Source organism: Labeo rohita, chromosome 4 (assembly GCF_022985175.1).
Source record: "Labeo rohita strain BAU-BD-2019 chromosome 4, IGBB_LRoh.1.0, whole genome shotgun sequence".
Lineage (NCBI taxonomy): Eukaryota > Metazoa > Chordata > Actinopteri > Cypriniformes > Cyprinidae > Labeo > Labeo rohita.
The window spans coordinates 44030372-44048291 of record NC_066872.1 but is presented as its reverse complement, the minus strand read 5'-3'; the positions used below and the strand labels follow the sequence as shown (position 1 = coordinate 44048291).

The window sequence follows — 17920 nt, the reverse complement described above, 5'->3', positions numbered from 1 at the left end:
AGCTCTACAAGTGAACAATATAAGTGACCAGTGACGATATCTGTATCAGCAAAAATATTAAAACTTACTGCATATATATATATATATATATATATATATATATATATACATATACATATATACATACACACTGCATACTACACTAAATATATATTTATAAATAAAATATATTAAATAATAAATATAATAATATCTATTTATAAATTTAAAATATAATGTATAAATAAAAATATTATTAATAAAAAAAATATGTAATGTTATATAATAATCTATAATTATATTGTATATTAACATTACAAAATTAAAAATATCCTGTTACAATATTACTATAGTTGTTAGATTAAATAATATATAAATAATATATAATATATAAATAACATAAATAATATATTAAATAATATATATATATATATATATATATAGATAGATAGATAGATAGATAGATCTACATCTATATCTATATAAATAAATAAATAAATTAGATATTAAAACAATTAATTTTTTAAAGTAAAAATACAATTCAAAAACATTTTTTTAAATATGTTACAATGCTTATATATATATATATATATATATATATATATATATATATATATATATATATATATATATATGTATATATATATATATATATATATATATATATATATATATATATATATATATATATATATATATATATGTATATATATATATATATATATGTATATATATATATATATATATATATATATATATATATATATATATATATGTAACATATTTAAAAATATATATATATATATAAACATTGTAACATATTTAAAAAATATGTGTGTATGTATACGTGTATGAAAATATATATATTTAACTCTTATTTATATTGAGGCAGTTTTGTCTTCTCATTTTGAATATCTGGGGCACATTAGAGGATATGAGCGTGTCCATTCGCTGACACAGAGGATCCAGGGCAGAAAAGGGATGTGTTAGATTGTATATTGACAGGTCTTCCTCTATTACCGCAGCAGTAACTCATGAGCACCGACTCCCAGCGATGAAAAGAGCTCGCTCGCAGGGTCTGGAGAGGCTAGGCTTGGTGAAAGAATGAGGCCGCTCAGCGTGATGGAGAGTGAGAACTCATCTGTGCAGCATAATTGTGTGCTGCTGACTGCCATGTGCTGCGCTCCGAGTGTGACATTGTGCTGCGCGGCGCAAAAAAACGGCCCATTGTCGTACACACGCAACGGCCTTGTCGAGATCTGCCACTGTATCAAAAAGTATTATTATGTAAGTCATTCACCGCCCGCTAGCAGGGTCATACACCGTTAACATGACACGTCCATTAAGACTAAACCCTACAGCCAGACTCTGTACGCCATCCGTGCATCTGAAACGGCCTGTGTTTTCTTGCTCAAGGGTCTAAAGTGTGTAATCGTAAGCTGATTGGCCACAGCTCTGCTGGATGCAGTCATGGAGGGTTGACCGCGTGGATTTTCTGCTTTACAGATTGAATGGAAATGCGGATGGGATTAGGTGAATGAATGCATGCAAGCTACATAAACCCTAATTGGACAAGTGGAGTATTTGGTACCATAATGATTCTTTCAATGCACACATACACACTGCTAAATTCATTTGTTCTTGAATGAATGCATTTGTAATAAGTCGGCTGTGTGAATAATTCAATGACTCGCTTATAAAGGCATTCACTTGTTTTGGTCCCGAATGAATTGGCAACTTGAGAAAAACAGTTCAGTGAATGATTCAATCTCGTAAAGACAGTCACTTGTTTTGTACATGAATGACTTCGTGTTTTGAGCAAACAGTTGAGTCAATGATTCTGTGTTTTAAAAAAAATCAAATGACTCATTCATAAAGGCAATCACTTGTTCCGTTCACAAATAAGTCAGTTCTTATGTACAAATCAACTGAGTGAATAATTCAAATGACTCACTCATGAATAATCACTTGTTTCATTCCTGAATCAATCAGTGCTGTTGAACAAATTGAGTGAATGATTCAAAAGACTCAGTTGCAAAGACAATCATTTGTTCCATTCTTGAATGAATCAGTGCTGTTGAACAAATCAAATGAGTGAATGATTCCAATGACTCACTCACAGACAATAACTTGTTTTGTTCCCAAATGAATCACTTCTCCTGAACAAGTCAACAGAGTGAATGATTTAAATTACTCACTCTTGAATAGTCACTTGTTTCATTCCTGAATAAACGAATGTTGTTGAACGAATCAACTGAGTGAATGATTCAAAATATTCATTCACAAAGCCAATCACTTGGTCCATTCACGGATGAATCAATAATGTTGAACTTATCAATTTAGTGAAGAACTCAATTGATTCATAAATACAGTCACTTGTTTTGTTCCTGTGTTAAATAAATCAACCTAGTAAATAATTCCAATGACTTTAAGAGTCACTTGTTTAATTCCAATGAATCAATGCTGTTGAACAAACTGTTAACTGAATGATTCAAAAGACAATCACACGTTCCACTGAATCGGCGTTGCTAAATAACTCAGAAGAATCACTTAAAATGACAATCACTTGTTTAGTAATGAATCACTGTTCATTCACTCATTTCAAGACCTACTGGTGCAATATAACCCGAGTTCAAACGCTACAAGTGAATTTAGGCATATAAAGCAGATATACATGTTTATATTATTTTCTGAGTGACACTTTATATTGCATTTAAATTTAAAAACCTGAGGCTGCAGTAGATAAATGACTCGCAGAGATGCTCATCCAGGATCGTGTCCTACTTGTGTAAATCATGTTAGGATATTGGCATTACCGCATATTAGACCTTTATTCCTCACGTTATGCTTCATTTGATTGCACTATGTGGATGCATGGTGGTGTTTTATGAGCAATTTACATTTAATGCCGCTTCTGTCTCCGCACCTCAATTCACCCTCAGGGACCAATAAACTACGTCTATCCATCTACGCAAGAAAATCCATCCGAAAGTGCAGGCACTTATGCTACAGACACATCTAGCATAGAAAATCAAGTCTGAAGGAATCCGTCAGCACACAACTCACTGACCGCTCTGAAAGATCAGGATTAAGACGTGTTTTTCAACACTAATTAAATACGAGGAAATCAACAGCTTCTGTTTGTGCTTTCCTAGTAATTTGGGACAAGAAGGGCAGGAAAATCCACAGAGGAGTGAGTAGATACGGCCGAGGCCGGAGAGATTAGAGAGACAGATTGGAGAAGGGCGCCTCGCCAGAGCTGTTGATAAGATGCCTCTGCTAGTTGCGAGATGAAAGGAACCGAGATGGAACAGCCTCGAAAGCGGGGACAAGACTTAGATCAGGCCTGCGGAACGGATCCCGACAGATCCGACTACCTGTGATGTGCACCGAGTGACACTGATACCCAACGGCGCATGCAAAACCAATGCATGTTGTTTGTCAAGCGTGCATCAATCACGGATTAAAAGGAGATGTGAATTATTGATGCAACACATTGATCCTGTCGCATTACCAAATGTGATACCAATTACCGTCTCAAGAGCCGAGCGCTTGCAAAAAGAAATGCGTATCTTCATGTCAGGCTGGCTTGAGTGGTGATGCAGCATTTAAGCGAACGTGATGCAACCGTTTTCTCCCTCGACGAATTTTGCACCACCAGGCAATAAAAGCCGGTTCGCTGCAATAAGCGATTACATAAAGGCCATCTAGATTTGTATCAGTGTGCATTTCATGAGGCTTGGCATTGTAATATCCTCACGGCTGAAAAAATGATCCAGAGCGCCATGATATTAATAATACGGTCGGCCAATATTAGCAATTACGTCTTGATGGATGAGTGTGTTATTGTAGGAGGCGACTGGGAGCGATGTGCCGGCAGAAGCCGAAATCAAAAAGATCCAAAGTGTCGAATGTTTCCCTTTACTTATGTAAATCCTTCCAGACAAGCAACATCTCCCTCAACGGCTCAATCAACGGGCGAGATTTTAAACGATGTTTCCGTTAAAGATGCCGCTGTTCGATGCCTTTGTTGTTGGTGAGGGAAGCGCTGTTCTCCCTCAGGCTCTGGGGAAATATCTGAACTCCGCGTGAGTTTCGTCTCTGCGCTTTTATCGCTGATAAGAGGGAAAAAACAAAGCAAGAATTCAGAGGAGAATTGCGATGCGAGCACTGTGCTCACCTTGCCTGGCTGTCGACCTCTCCTCCCAAAGTCTACGTCCCACTGAGGCTTTCAGACGGTCTGACAGGGGTGCGAATGGCTACATACCACCCCTAATGCGCTAAAACCCTCTGACAGAGTGGAGAATATGGACGGAGTAAGCTGAGAAATGAAAGACCGGGAAGCGAGCTTTGAAATGCCCACGTTACGCTAAGTCTGGTGTCCCTCCGGATCACGGCAGGGAGGCCGGTGGATGTTTCAGGATATTTAAAGACAGTTTAAAGACATGCATGCTTAAAAGAAAAGCACCTGGGAGCTTAGATGCATGAACACACTTTCAGCCTCATTTGCATGATGGGACCAGAGCGTTTTTTTTTTTTTAACTCCAATTCAACTGGTGAATATAAAATGATAGAATTATAGAATTACAGAACAATATGTAGAATGACTGATAGATAGATAGAACAAGATGGAACGAACGAAAGATGGAACGAACGATAGATAGATAGAACGAACGAGAGAACGAACGAACGAACAAAACAATGAAAGATAGATAGAATGAATGAGAGAACGAACGAAACAATGAAAGATAGATAGAATGAATGAGAGAACGAACGAAACAATGAAAGATAGATAGAACGAATGAGAGAACGAACGAACAAGAGAACGAACGTTAGATAGATAGATAGATAGATAGATAGATAGATAGATAGATAGATAGATAGAACAACAGAACGACATAGAACAATAGACAGATAGAACGATAAAACAATAGATAGAACGATGGATGGATAGATGGATGGACAGATGGAGGGATGGATGGAGGGATGAATATATAAATGGATGGATGGATGGAGGGATGGATGGATTGATATTTGGAGGGATGGTTGGATGGAGGGAGGGATGGAGTGATGACAGATAGATAGATAAAAAGATAGATAGATGATGGATGATGGATAGATGGAGGGATGGATGGTTGGATGGGGGAGGGAGGGATGGATGGATGGATGGATAGACAGACAAACAGACAGACAGACAGATAGATAGATAGATAGATAGACAGATATATAGATAAATGGATAGATGGATGGATGGATTGATGGAGGGATGTGGGATGGAGGGATGGATGGATTGATGTATATTTGGAGGGATGGTTGGATGGAGGGAGTGATGGAGGGATGGAGGGAGTGACGGAGGGATGGAGGGAGTGACGGAGTGATGATGGATGGAGGGATAGATAGATAGATAGATAGATAGATAGATAGATAGATGGATAGATGGAGGGATGGATGTTGGTTGGATGGATGGATGGATGGATAGACAGATAGACAGACAGACAGATAGATAGATAGATAGATAGATGGATAGATGGATGGATGGATAGATAAATGGATAGATAGATGGATGGACAGATAAATAGAGGGATGGAGGGAGGGATAGATAGATAAACAAAATGATAGAACGCCAGTTAGAACGACAGTTAGAATGATTGATTGATTGATTGATTGATTTCCTGAATTGTGTTCAAACCAGAAGTAAAAAAGTGAAGTTTGCGGTGATTGTGATGTATAGTTTGAGTTGAGGACGGTCTGTGATCACGAGTGCTGCGGTGGATGAGAGTGTGGATCTGCTGATGGTCAAACCGCAGCTCATTTCACATGAATTCAGCTCTCAGAGACGCTGTGAGGGCGGACGATGCACTTCACGCGTGAGACAACAGCCACTGAGCACAATAAAGTTTTCGCAAGAGCGAACGCGCGATTGCTGCAGCTTGGACGAATCCTGACCGACAGCAGAGAAAACACTGCTCAAATCACTTTGACTTTGGCTTGAGAAAATATTGGGCTCCTATGGCTCGGGCGCTACACCAGATTTTTTGGGGCCCATAATTTGTGGTAATGTCATTATTCCATCATTATTCCACACAAGCAGCTCCTCAACTTACAACCCAAGTGTGACTTACTTAAATATATTGCGTTTTGGGTTAGAGGATAGAAAACGACTTCTAAAGAAACTCCTCAAGAGTCTGAAAGGAAAAATGGTAAATTATGTTTTAGTTTTTGACACAGTATTTTATCAAACTAACCTTTTCAACCCACCTGAACTAAACAGGAAAATGCCAGTTGATAACAATAGCACTAAACTGCAGAAGTTTAACACTGTTAAACATTTTTAAATAATACCAGCACAGTAACTTTGGAACTTTTAGAAACTAAAAATATAAATTTAAAATTAAAAGGTTATTAAACCTACAAGAAACTAAACAGAACTAAACTAAATGAAATGTAAAGAATTTCATACAATTGCAACAATATAAAGTTAATTTTGTTAAGCCAAATTTTGAATGTTCACTGATATTTTTATTTAATAAAAGTGAAAAATAAAATGAGATTAAATAAGAATAATAAATGGAAAATAATAAAACAAACACAAAAAAATAAAAAAAGTCAATTTGAATTTTTGCATGAAAGTAAATTTAAAAATTAACTTCAAAAGGAATTCATAACTGCAATAAGCAAAATTTTTCAGTTTTTAATAAAAATGAAACACTAAAATGAATAATAATAATAATACATAATACATAATTATTAAAAACATAAATAAATAGTCAATTTAAACTGAGAAAGTAAACAGAAAAGAAAATTAAAAATGAAATTTAAAGAATTTTATACAATTGCAACAAGTGTAATTTTGGAATTGATAAAGCCAGTTTTGTCAAGCCAAATTTTGAAAGTTCACAGATGTTTATATTTAATAAAAGTAAAAAATAAAAAAAGATTAAATAAATAAATAAATAAAGGATAATAAATGCATAAATAAATAAATACTAATAAATAAAAAAAAAAATCATAAAAACATAAATAAAAAATAATCACGAATCAATAAATAAATCATTCATTCATTACAAGTGAAAAACTATAATAACCCTGGTGTGCATGCGTCACTCCACAATGTTTTCAGCCCACAGTTCTGTGTTTGGGATGGGCATCATGATCCCTCTGGAAAAACCTCCAGTTCTACTTAGTCTTAAATACCCTGAGTATCAAAATAATGGACAAAATACAGGGTTCACGCCGTGCCGTCTCCACCCCAGTTTGATGCAGGCGTCATTATTCCTCCACAAACCTCCCTTCCCCACCACAAAATCTGTGTGCAGGAATAACAGGCCTTATATATCTGGCCTGATTTCCATCGAACTTCCTAACTCCAGAGCAAACAGCAGTTTAGCGCGAGCCTCCAGAGAGACAGAATGAGCTCACCGTCTCCGCCACACCTGCGCGCATCTGACAAGACGTCTCATTAGCCGCTTCTGCCACCGTCTCCACACAGCAGACGGACAGCGGCACACGTTAATCACTTTACAAAGGAGTGGGCTGCAATATACCGACTAACACGCAGCTTGTTATTTCCTTCTCAACGGGCGATGCTTTCCTTTGTGCGCCGGGTTGCTAGATGTTATAATTAGTCAGATTTAGGGAATTGGGCAAACAGAAGCTGTCGTTAAAAACCTAAAAATCCCTCAGGCTACGTAACGTGCGCCGAATATTCTGGATGGGATGGGCGATAGGGCGAGATTTCCTTTGGGAGACGAGGGGAAGATCGAGCGTTGGACTGGTTTCTGATGTTATATAACAATAAACTGCAAAGCTCACGTCTCTGGGACTTTAAGTACGTGTTTACATGCTCATATGATCATGCATGCCAGTGCTTTTCACATACGCTTCTCGTGTTTTAGTGTGTGTGCTTGTTACCCGCGCTGAAGTCTTACCATGAGTCATTGGTGAGCAGCATAATAGGTCTCTATACAGGCAAGAATCAAGGACCCTGAAGGGCTTTACAGACTCACTGAAGGCTGATGCATGCTGGGAAATGATCACAATGAAATGCATACACGTCAGTATGGCTATGTATGCAACAGAATGCTAGCTAGATCATTGCATGATTCACAGTATATAGACAATCAACTGTAATATTATGCAAAAATTACAATGTGCATTTTGCATCAAACATACTGGGCAGAAGAATGAGACATAGCTATACATCATAATAGTAAATATTAATAAAATAATAATAATAAATAAAATATTAATTTAATAATTAAAAAATATTAATTTAAATAAGCAAACAAATAAACAAATATATATATATATATATATATATATATAGCGTTTTCTATTAATTAAAAATAAATAAATAAATAAATAAAATAAGTAAATAAATTACTTGTTAATAATAATAAAAATAAATTATGGATTTATTCATTTAAATAAATATTTTCATAACTAGTGTCAGTGCAATTATAAAAAAAAAAGGCATTTAGCATTTTCTTAAAATTATAATAATAATAATAATAATAATAATTATAATACAGCAAATTATAATTTAATTTCAAAATAAATTATGGCTTTATTCATTTTAATTAATAATAATTTTCATAACTACTCATGTAATACTAAACCACAATAATAATAATAATAATAATAATAATAATAATAATAATAATAATAATAATAATAATAGTAATAATTTCAAATTAAAATTAAAATACTGATTTATTATTTTAAGTGAATTATAAATTTTATATATTTTTGGCAGCCCAATGAAAAAAGTAAATTGCTATTTAGCATTTTTATTAAAAAAATAATAATAAAAAAAAATAAATAAATAATAATAATAATAATAAATTAAATATGTAATTTTAAATAAAATTAAGGATTTATTAATTTAATTAATAAAATCATTCATGGCAGCCCAATGACAAAAAAGTTATTTAAATGTTATTTAATATTTTTAATTAAATAATAATAATAATAATAATAATAATAATAATAATAATAATAAATATTTTTAAGTTAAACTATTGATTTATTCATTTACATTAATCATTAGCACTTTTTAAAAAGAATTTAAATTATTAAATTGTCCATGACAGCCCAAAGGGAAAAAAAGTTTTTTAATTTAAAATTAAACACTTGATTTATTAATTTAAATTCATAATAATTTTCATAACTTTTGTCGACCCAACAGACAAAAAAATAAATAAATAAATAAAATAATCCAGGGGAAAAAAAAAAACTGAAAAATTCAGCTGGTATTGTTTCCAAGAAAATGGAAGGTCACATCTAGAGCACCGCATTGTTAGGAAAAAGCACCCTGCTCTGTTCTGGCAAACCTGCCATACTTTCCATAATTTGCATGTTGTGTACAGTATGCATTCTACCTACTGGCAGAATCTTAGTATGGTAGTATGCTATTGGGAACACAGTCAGCGCCTCAGTATCCTCATTCCAGGGTTGATGGATCTTTCCCTCTAGATGTTTTCTGCATGCAGAAGCTGTGTGGAATTTCAAGAGCGCTTCTTAAAAAGTGACGGGCAGAACTTTTGAATAAAAAAATCTCTTTTGCGCGCATCTATCCGGGTAATCCATAAGCCTGTGAAGTTCTACATCAATCCATCAGTCATGAAAGGACTCAAGATTCTCAGTTATACAGAGACACAGAGGGACATTTTAGATCGACAGTGACCAAAAATCATTATCCTCTTTCCAAAAGCTCAGTCAGCCAGAAACACACAGAGCTTTTCTCCATCTGAGTCAAAATATAGCACGTATGATATGATGCCAACAACATCAAACAACCCTCACAAACTGTCACACATAGAGGACGACTGTGAAGTTAATTATGATGAGATGCAGGTGAAGACGCACATTTATGCATGCATACACACTTACCGCAGGTGAGCGCTTCATGATAAATCCAGCAGAGATCGGAGCGACTTACACAACACACTCGAGTGTGAGAGAGAGGAGAGAGAGTGTGTGTGTATGTATGTCTAAACTGCCTTCACTGGCTCTCATCCATGACAAACCGCCAACAGTTCTGTTCCCTGACGTCTCTCCACAAGCAATGACAGCAGAAAGAGAGAGAGACACACAGATACAGAGAGAGAGAGATGCTGCTTTCACACAGCTGCTGCAGCGGCTGATCTCTCTCTCTCTCTCTCTCTCTCTCTCTCCAGCGCTGGGTTCTAACTGAGCATGCTCAGAACACTAGGTATGATTACACCACGAACTACTGTTTCATAGACACACACCATAAAATCATACATGCAAGGTCAACAACTCTAAATTTGTTTTGGATGATGGCATAGAGGTATAAACACACTGATCTAAAATATAAACGAATTATGTAGAAATGAATACAGATATATATATATGTCTTTACTAACATACACAGATAAAAATAGCTAAATAATTTAATACATATAAAATATAATATATAACTTCTTTCTATATTAGCATAACTAAATGAGTATATAAAAATATAAAAATATAATATAATATAATATAATATAATATAATATAATATAATATAATATAATATAATCACTTCTTTGTATATTAGTAGCTAGGTAATATCACAAAAATACAAAAATGTAAAAATAAATAAATTAAATAAATTAAAAAGAAAAGAAAAGAAATAAAAAAAAATGTCTTTACTAATAAACACAGATAAAAATAGCAAAATTTTGTAATAGGGACAAAAAAATATATAAATATCTTTAATTTTTTATTTTAGTAGCTAAATGAGTATATAAAACGAATTAATATAATATAAACAAAATAAATACATAAACTAATAATTAATAAAATGAAATAATAAAATAAAAAAACATTTCTTTACTAATATACATATAAAATATATATATATAAAAATAGCAAAATAATTAATTTTGTAATATTGACAAACATACATATATAAAATATAATATATAACTTCTTTCTGTATTAGTAACTAAATAAGTATATAATATATACTTATTTAATAAGTATATAATATATATAATTAATATATATATGTGTGTATATATATTATATATATATATACGTATATATATATATATATATATATACACATATATATATATATATATATATATATATATATTATTTAAAAATATTATATAAATATATAAAAATGTTCAACATTTCTTTACTAATACACAAAGATGAAAATAGCTAAATAACTAATTTTGTAATAGGGACAAGATTATGTATAAAAGGGTTTTTTTTTTCATGTCATTGTGCAAAAATATACTTGTTTAGCAACTTTTTCATTGTTATTAGTAATTAAATGAGACAAATTTAGAGATGTCATCATCTCCATATGAAACACAACACAACATATGCACACAACACAAAAACATGAAGACAAATTGTTTTAATTTTTGTTTATATATTTATATACATTCTGGTGGACTAAAGGAAAGGAATTTCTTTTGGAGTAAATAACTTCGAAACTATATTCACTCAGAAATTGTTAGTAAATTTCACAATTACAAAGAAACTTCAAGTAAGATATTTAATAAAGCAAAATTTGGAAGTAGAAAGACTGAAATAGTATTTTCTTGTAAAACAACTTCCAAAAGCCATTTTTTATGTTACCAGACAGCCATTTTACTCGCCAAAGCCAAATCTGACTCTTAGATTGACAATAATCAAGACTGAGCATCTACCAGTCACTGTCGCACCCTGATGTGAGCGGAGAACAGCACATGGGTTCGTTATTTAAATCAGCGTGTGTATTTGCATGAGAGTGTTTGCGCTCGAGGGTCTGACCTGCCCTGCTCCAGTTCTGCTGGTCCCACAGCACTGGCCCTGGGCTCAGTATGGAGTCTGCGAGCTAAAGCTGAACTCTCTGAAAGTGGGTCACAGATTGATGACACTACCGGCACAAGCGACAGAACGGAACGAGAGCGAGAATCACGGGTAAATTCGAGAAGAGCTCTCCAAACGCATGCGGCGTGACGTTCAGACTCGCTGTCTGTCAGCTGAGACGCTGGATTCTTCACACGCAAAGGTTCAGATGTTAACCGTGAACTTCTGAGTGCCGCAGAGACGTTTCTGAGCGTGACGAAATGACAAAAGCGCCTCCTATCTGCTGCTCGATGAACTGCAAACCCTCAGGCCATGTAAACCAATCCATTAAAGCAGGTGAGAGATGATGTGTTTGCTGAAGGATGTTGATTATTTTGTTATCGTTGTTTGCCCTGTTAGTCCATATGGCGTGAGGCAGCAGCGGTCGAGACCATTTTTTCATGCTGATGCTTGTTTAGGAAGCAAAGTGTTTATGAGAGTTAAAAGAAATTATTTTTAGCTGAAATGGAAAAATAGGAACATACATGACATCCCGAAAACAAAAACTGCTATTTTCAGCCTGTGGAAAAAAAAAAACATTTTATATACACATTATTATTATTACTATTATTATTATTATTATTATTATTAAACATACATATAGAGAGTTTAGTTTAATAATGTAAATTACATAATACATAATTATTAATTACAATTACAAAGTTCATATACATATAAATATATATATTTGTAAATACTTAAAAAAAAAAAATTACAATTTTGTTCATAATTTCTAATATAATATATATATATATATATATATATATATATATATATATATATATATATATATATATATATATATATATATATATATATATATATATATATATATATATATATATATATATATATATATATATATATATATATATATATAATAAATACATTTAAAAATATTTAAAATATTTAAGAATTTAATTTTTTTTTAATATATATTTGTATAATATATGTGTATAAATATTTGTAATATATTTCGAAATATTTAAATTTCTAAAATACATAAATTAAAACAAACTGCAAAAATATATATATATATATATATATATATTTTTTTTTTTTTTTTTTTTTTTAAATATATATATAAATATTTTTTTAATATATAATATATATTAATATATATAAATATTTAATTTTTCTGTAAAAACGCTCACATTTCAGTGGATTCAACTTGATATAGCAATATAGTACTTTGCCAATCAACAACAACATTCATTTTGCAATGTGTGTGTTGCCATAGAAACAAACTCAATTCTGACTCAGAGAAAGTGAACCGATCACAGTGAAATTTCAGAGCTGTCATCCCACAATTACGATAATTCCACACAACACTGCAGCGTTACTTAAAAATAAATATATAAATAACAAAACTGCTATTCTACAAACACAATTATCAGCTACTGCCATGTTACCAAAGTTATCTCTATTGACACCACAAACATCAACAAACGTCACCATGTGAATCTGCAGCTGCCTTATCGTCATGGTTACCATTCATCTCACACACACACACACACACACACACACACACACAGAGCTGACAGACTGACATCGTGTGACAGGAGTCCAGCCCACACACACTCTTACACTAGTAAAAAAAACGAATATTGTAATATTTCTACACCTGTGAACGTCTTTCATGCCTAAACCTGCTGTTTGAACTCCAGACAGAGTCTCTGGTGGCGTTCAGTCGATCGGGCCGCACAGACACACACACACAGTCAAGCAGCATCTATCAGCTCTCTGCAGACAGTATTACACAACAAGCGGCCCGCGAGGAAGGACGCTCTTCATCTCCGCAGCACTGATTCACCTCATACATTCATGTAAACTAATGAGGAAACCTGCATGAGGTCACGACCTACAGACAACTGATCTGTGCACTGAGAGACGCTGAGCTTACCAACATGGTGTCATTATTTATGAGAACATATGAATTAAATCACAAATAAAGGCTTTTTCTTGCCCTTTTCACTTAGTAAATGTTTTAGATAGATGATATCTTGCGCATTCGCAATGCAAAACAGACAAACAACAGTGTGAAGGACACTGTACTATTAGATGTCAGCCCATCATAAGACAGAATCATTCCCACGGTTTAACAAATGTTTTGATTCAGACAGATTCACTAATGATTCATTCAGATTCACTGAAGGAACTGAATCTATAAGCAATTGAATTCCCATTGTGACATTTGTATTAATTTGTGATTGCTGCATAATGATATTTAACAACCACTGTGATTCATACAGATTCGCTAGTGAATAATTCAGATTCATAGCAAAGACCAACTTTTTGAGCGATGAATTAACGTCATGACGGATAAGGATTTTTGACAAACACTCTGATTCAGGCTGATTTGCTAATGAATCTTTCATATTACTTGTATAAAGATTTTTAACAACCATTTTGACTCATACAGATTCACTAATGAATCATTTCAGATTCTTTACAAAGAACAGAATTTTAGAGCAATGAAATGATTCATAATGATTCGCCAATGAATCATTACGATTCACTGAAAACAACAAAACCTCTGAGCACTGAATTCCCATTGTGAGTTTTCTATTTATCTGTGTTTTTGACAACTATTCTGATTCAGATTCGCCAATGAATCATTCACATTCACAGGATAAAGGTTTTTCACAACCATTTAGATTCAGACTGATTCACTAATTAATTTTTACAGATTCACTGAAAAGAACTGACTTGAGTGATGAATCACCATTCATTAATGAATCATTCAGATTCACTGTGAAGAAAAACCCAAAGTTTAAGCACATTTAGCAAATATTTTGATTCTGACTCATACACTAATTAATCATTCAGACTCATTAAAAAAAGGTTTTTGAGCAATTAATTGCTGGATAATGATTTTTGACAAACATTTTGATTCAGACTGATTCAATGCTAAATCATTCACATTCACTGAAAACTGATGTTTCTATTCATCTGTGACTACTACATTTTTTAAACCATTCTAAATCAGACTGATTCGCTAATGAATTGTTCAGATTCACTGAAAAGAATCAACTTTTTGAGCGATGAATTCCAATCATGTTGTTTCTTTTCATTTGTGATTAGTGGATACAAATGTTTAACATATATTTTGATTCAGACTGATTCACTAATGAATCATTCAGATTCATTGTGAAGAAAAACCCAAAGTTTAAACGCTTTTAGCAAATATTTTGATTCTAACTGATACACTAATTAATCACTCAGATTCATTAAAAAGGTTTTCAAGCAATGAACCTGAGATTGATGGATAATGATTTTTGACGAACATTCTGATTCAGACTGATTCAATGATAAATTCAGATTCACTGAAAAGAACTGATGTTTCTAATCATTTGTGATTACTAGATAAGGATTTTTAAAAACCATTCTGATTCAGACCGATTCGCTAATGAATCATTCAGATTGAAATGGACAAAGAATCTTAATTCAGATTCAAACTGATGCACTAATGAATCTTTCAGATTCACCAAAAAGAATCAACATTTTGAGGGATAATTTGTAATTGCCGTGTTTCTTTTCATTTGTGATTACTGGATAAGAATTTTTCACAAACATTTTGATTCAGACAGATTCGCTATTGAATCATTCAGATTCACTGTGAAAAAAAAAAAAATGAGTGATGAATTTGAGATTGCTAGATAATGATTTCTGAATTATTAGAATTTTTAAAACTACTTTGATTCAGACTGATTCGCTAATTAATCATTGACATTCACTGGACAAAGATTTCTAACAGCCATTTGGATTCAGACTGACTCACTAATGAATAAATCAGATTCATTGAAGAAAAGAGAAAAATATTTTTTTCTTAACACTGAATTCCCACTGTGATATTTCCATTCATATTTATTTACTGCATAAAGATTTTAACAACCATTCTGATTCCAACTGACTTGCTAATGAATCATTCAGATTCCCTGGAAAAACAGACTCAAAGGAACAGATCAGATGAACAGAACTGACTCAAAAAAAACCAAACAAAAAAACAACTCCCTCACAAAATAAAAAACAAAAGACTTGCAAGAATGCTCTACTCTACACAAGCTCTTCAGAAGAACAATATCCAGCTGATGAAACATTTGAAAGAAACCAGAAAACTGCCTATTAAAAATGAAAAATGTCTATTCACCATAGAAATTTCCACCAGGCCTGGAAATTACCAGCATAATTCTAGGTTTTCAATGACTGTGGTGAGCCTGTTTAAATATAGAGATCTTAAATATACAGCAGCAAAACGATCATGATTAAATCCAAAAATGACCCAGAAAATGAAAAATGATCGCATAAAATTAAATTAAGACATACAGAAAAGAAGAAAATCTTGTTATTCCATTCATATCTTCAAAATATATTTTTTCTCCCATGGACAAGATGGCAAATTTTTGAGTTTCTAAGCAATGAGGGCGAGCAAAAGATGATTGAATTATTCCCTTCTAGCAGGAAAACTATTAAAATGCTTCGAAAGTGCAGAACATTGTCCTTTTTCAGCATCTCTATTGCAGCTGAACCACTACATCTCATATAAGTAGAGATCTAAATCTAAAACCCATTCAAACCCTGTAATACAGCAACAGTTGAAGCTGTTACTACCCACACAAACACGTCAACAAATCTCTGACCAGCCGTAGTCTCTGTCAGACGGTCAGAGCTCATAAAACCGAGGTGTTGAGACGCAAAACATACACACAACAACCGGATGTGCTCTCGAAAACAATCCTTCTGATCCAAAGCCTCTGTTGAACCGCATATGATCACATCTGTGTGCTGTATCTATAATCACACAGCATTAAACAAACAGTAGCCTGTTCATCACATTACATCACATCACACTGCTGTCACAAGCAGATTCATTCATTCGCATGGATTAAACAACAGATTGAGATTGTGAGTCTTACCTGCTCAGATGACGACGCGGTCGAGGTGGACATGCAAAAGAGAGAAACACAGAGCGTTTGGTTAGTGCATGAGTCCTGAGAGGAAGGTGAGATACAAATCAACATCACATCAGCTCAACACTGCCCTCATCTGGACACGCAGCACACATGCAGATCTCACAGCAGTCATGTGACACCCTTACATGTACAAATACAGCTGACAGACATGTGATGTGTTTGTTTCCATGTCAAAACAATGACCGCCATGACACTAGGGTGTTGCCAGGTTCTTGTTATGCAGTTATTAGGTGTCGTCTCCAATGCAAGTCTAAGGGATTTTCTTTTGACTGTATAAATGCAAAAGACATCCACAAGAAAGTGTAATTTTAAACTACAAATGGAAATTCCTCCACAAACTGAATTTTGTCTTGATGAAGTCGGATGCATGGATGACAGATAGATAAATGGATATAGACAGAAAGACAGACAGACTTATTATATTATATATTTAAATGCAGTTTTCATTGTAATGCATACTGAGAAATTAAGTTGCTTTATAAATCAGCATATGAATCTGCACTTTCCCAAATTTTGCTCACTGATTTTGAATTAAATTAAATTTGAAGAAAAACAAACAAAAAAGTGATGCAAAATTGCATTTTGAATTGATTGTAAAGATAGTAGAATTAAAGTAAATTACAGTGAATTAAAACAAAAAAAATGTACATTAAACATATATTTATTGTATTTAAGAAATATAATAAAATATATAAAGTACGATATATATATAAATATTTCTATAACTATAACTATGTTATAATATTTTAAAGGAATTATTTTATATGATTTTTTACATTTAATTATACAATATAAATATAACCAAATGTAATAAATACTATTATAACTGTATCATATATATTAAAAAAAATTATTATTATTATTATTATTATTATTATTAAATTATTTATTATTATTATTATATTACAATTAAAATAATATTATCATATATATTAATAAAATACTATTATTAATATTATTACTATTATTATATTTTAGAGAATTTTATCATTCAAAGTAAAAATGTTTTTTTTAATGATATAATTTATAAGTAAACATTCAACAAATATAATCAAATTGAATAAATACTATTTTATAATAATATTTTTATTATTATTATTCTTATTATTAAT

General features: G+C 32.6%; 1 protein-coding gene across 27 annotated transcripts in view; it reads right to left on the bottom strand.

The window, feature by feature from the left end:
* plekha5 (pleckstrin homology domain containing, family A member 5) overlaps window positions 1-17920 on the bottom strand; it is a 177256-nt gene that overhangs the window by 91620 nt on the left and 67716 nt on the right. For 2 of the 27 annotated variants that reach the window (XM_051107236.1, XM_051107235.1), the window contains exon 1: window positions 9871-10037. The exons of the other annotated variants lie outside the window; for them this stretch is intronic. The gene's annotated coding sequence lies outside the window, so the exon portion shown is untranslated. Of the gene's footprint in view, window positions 1-9870; window positions 10038-17920 lie in introns of those variants that run through there. 27 annotated transcript variants of the gene reach the window in all.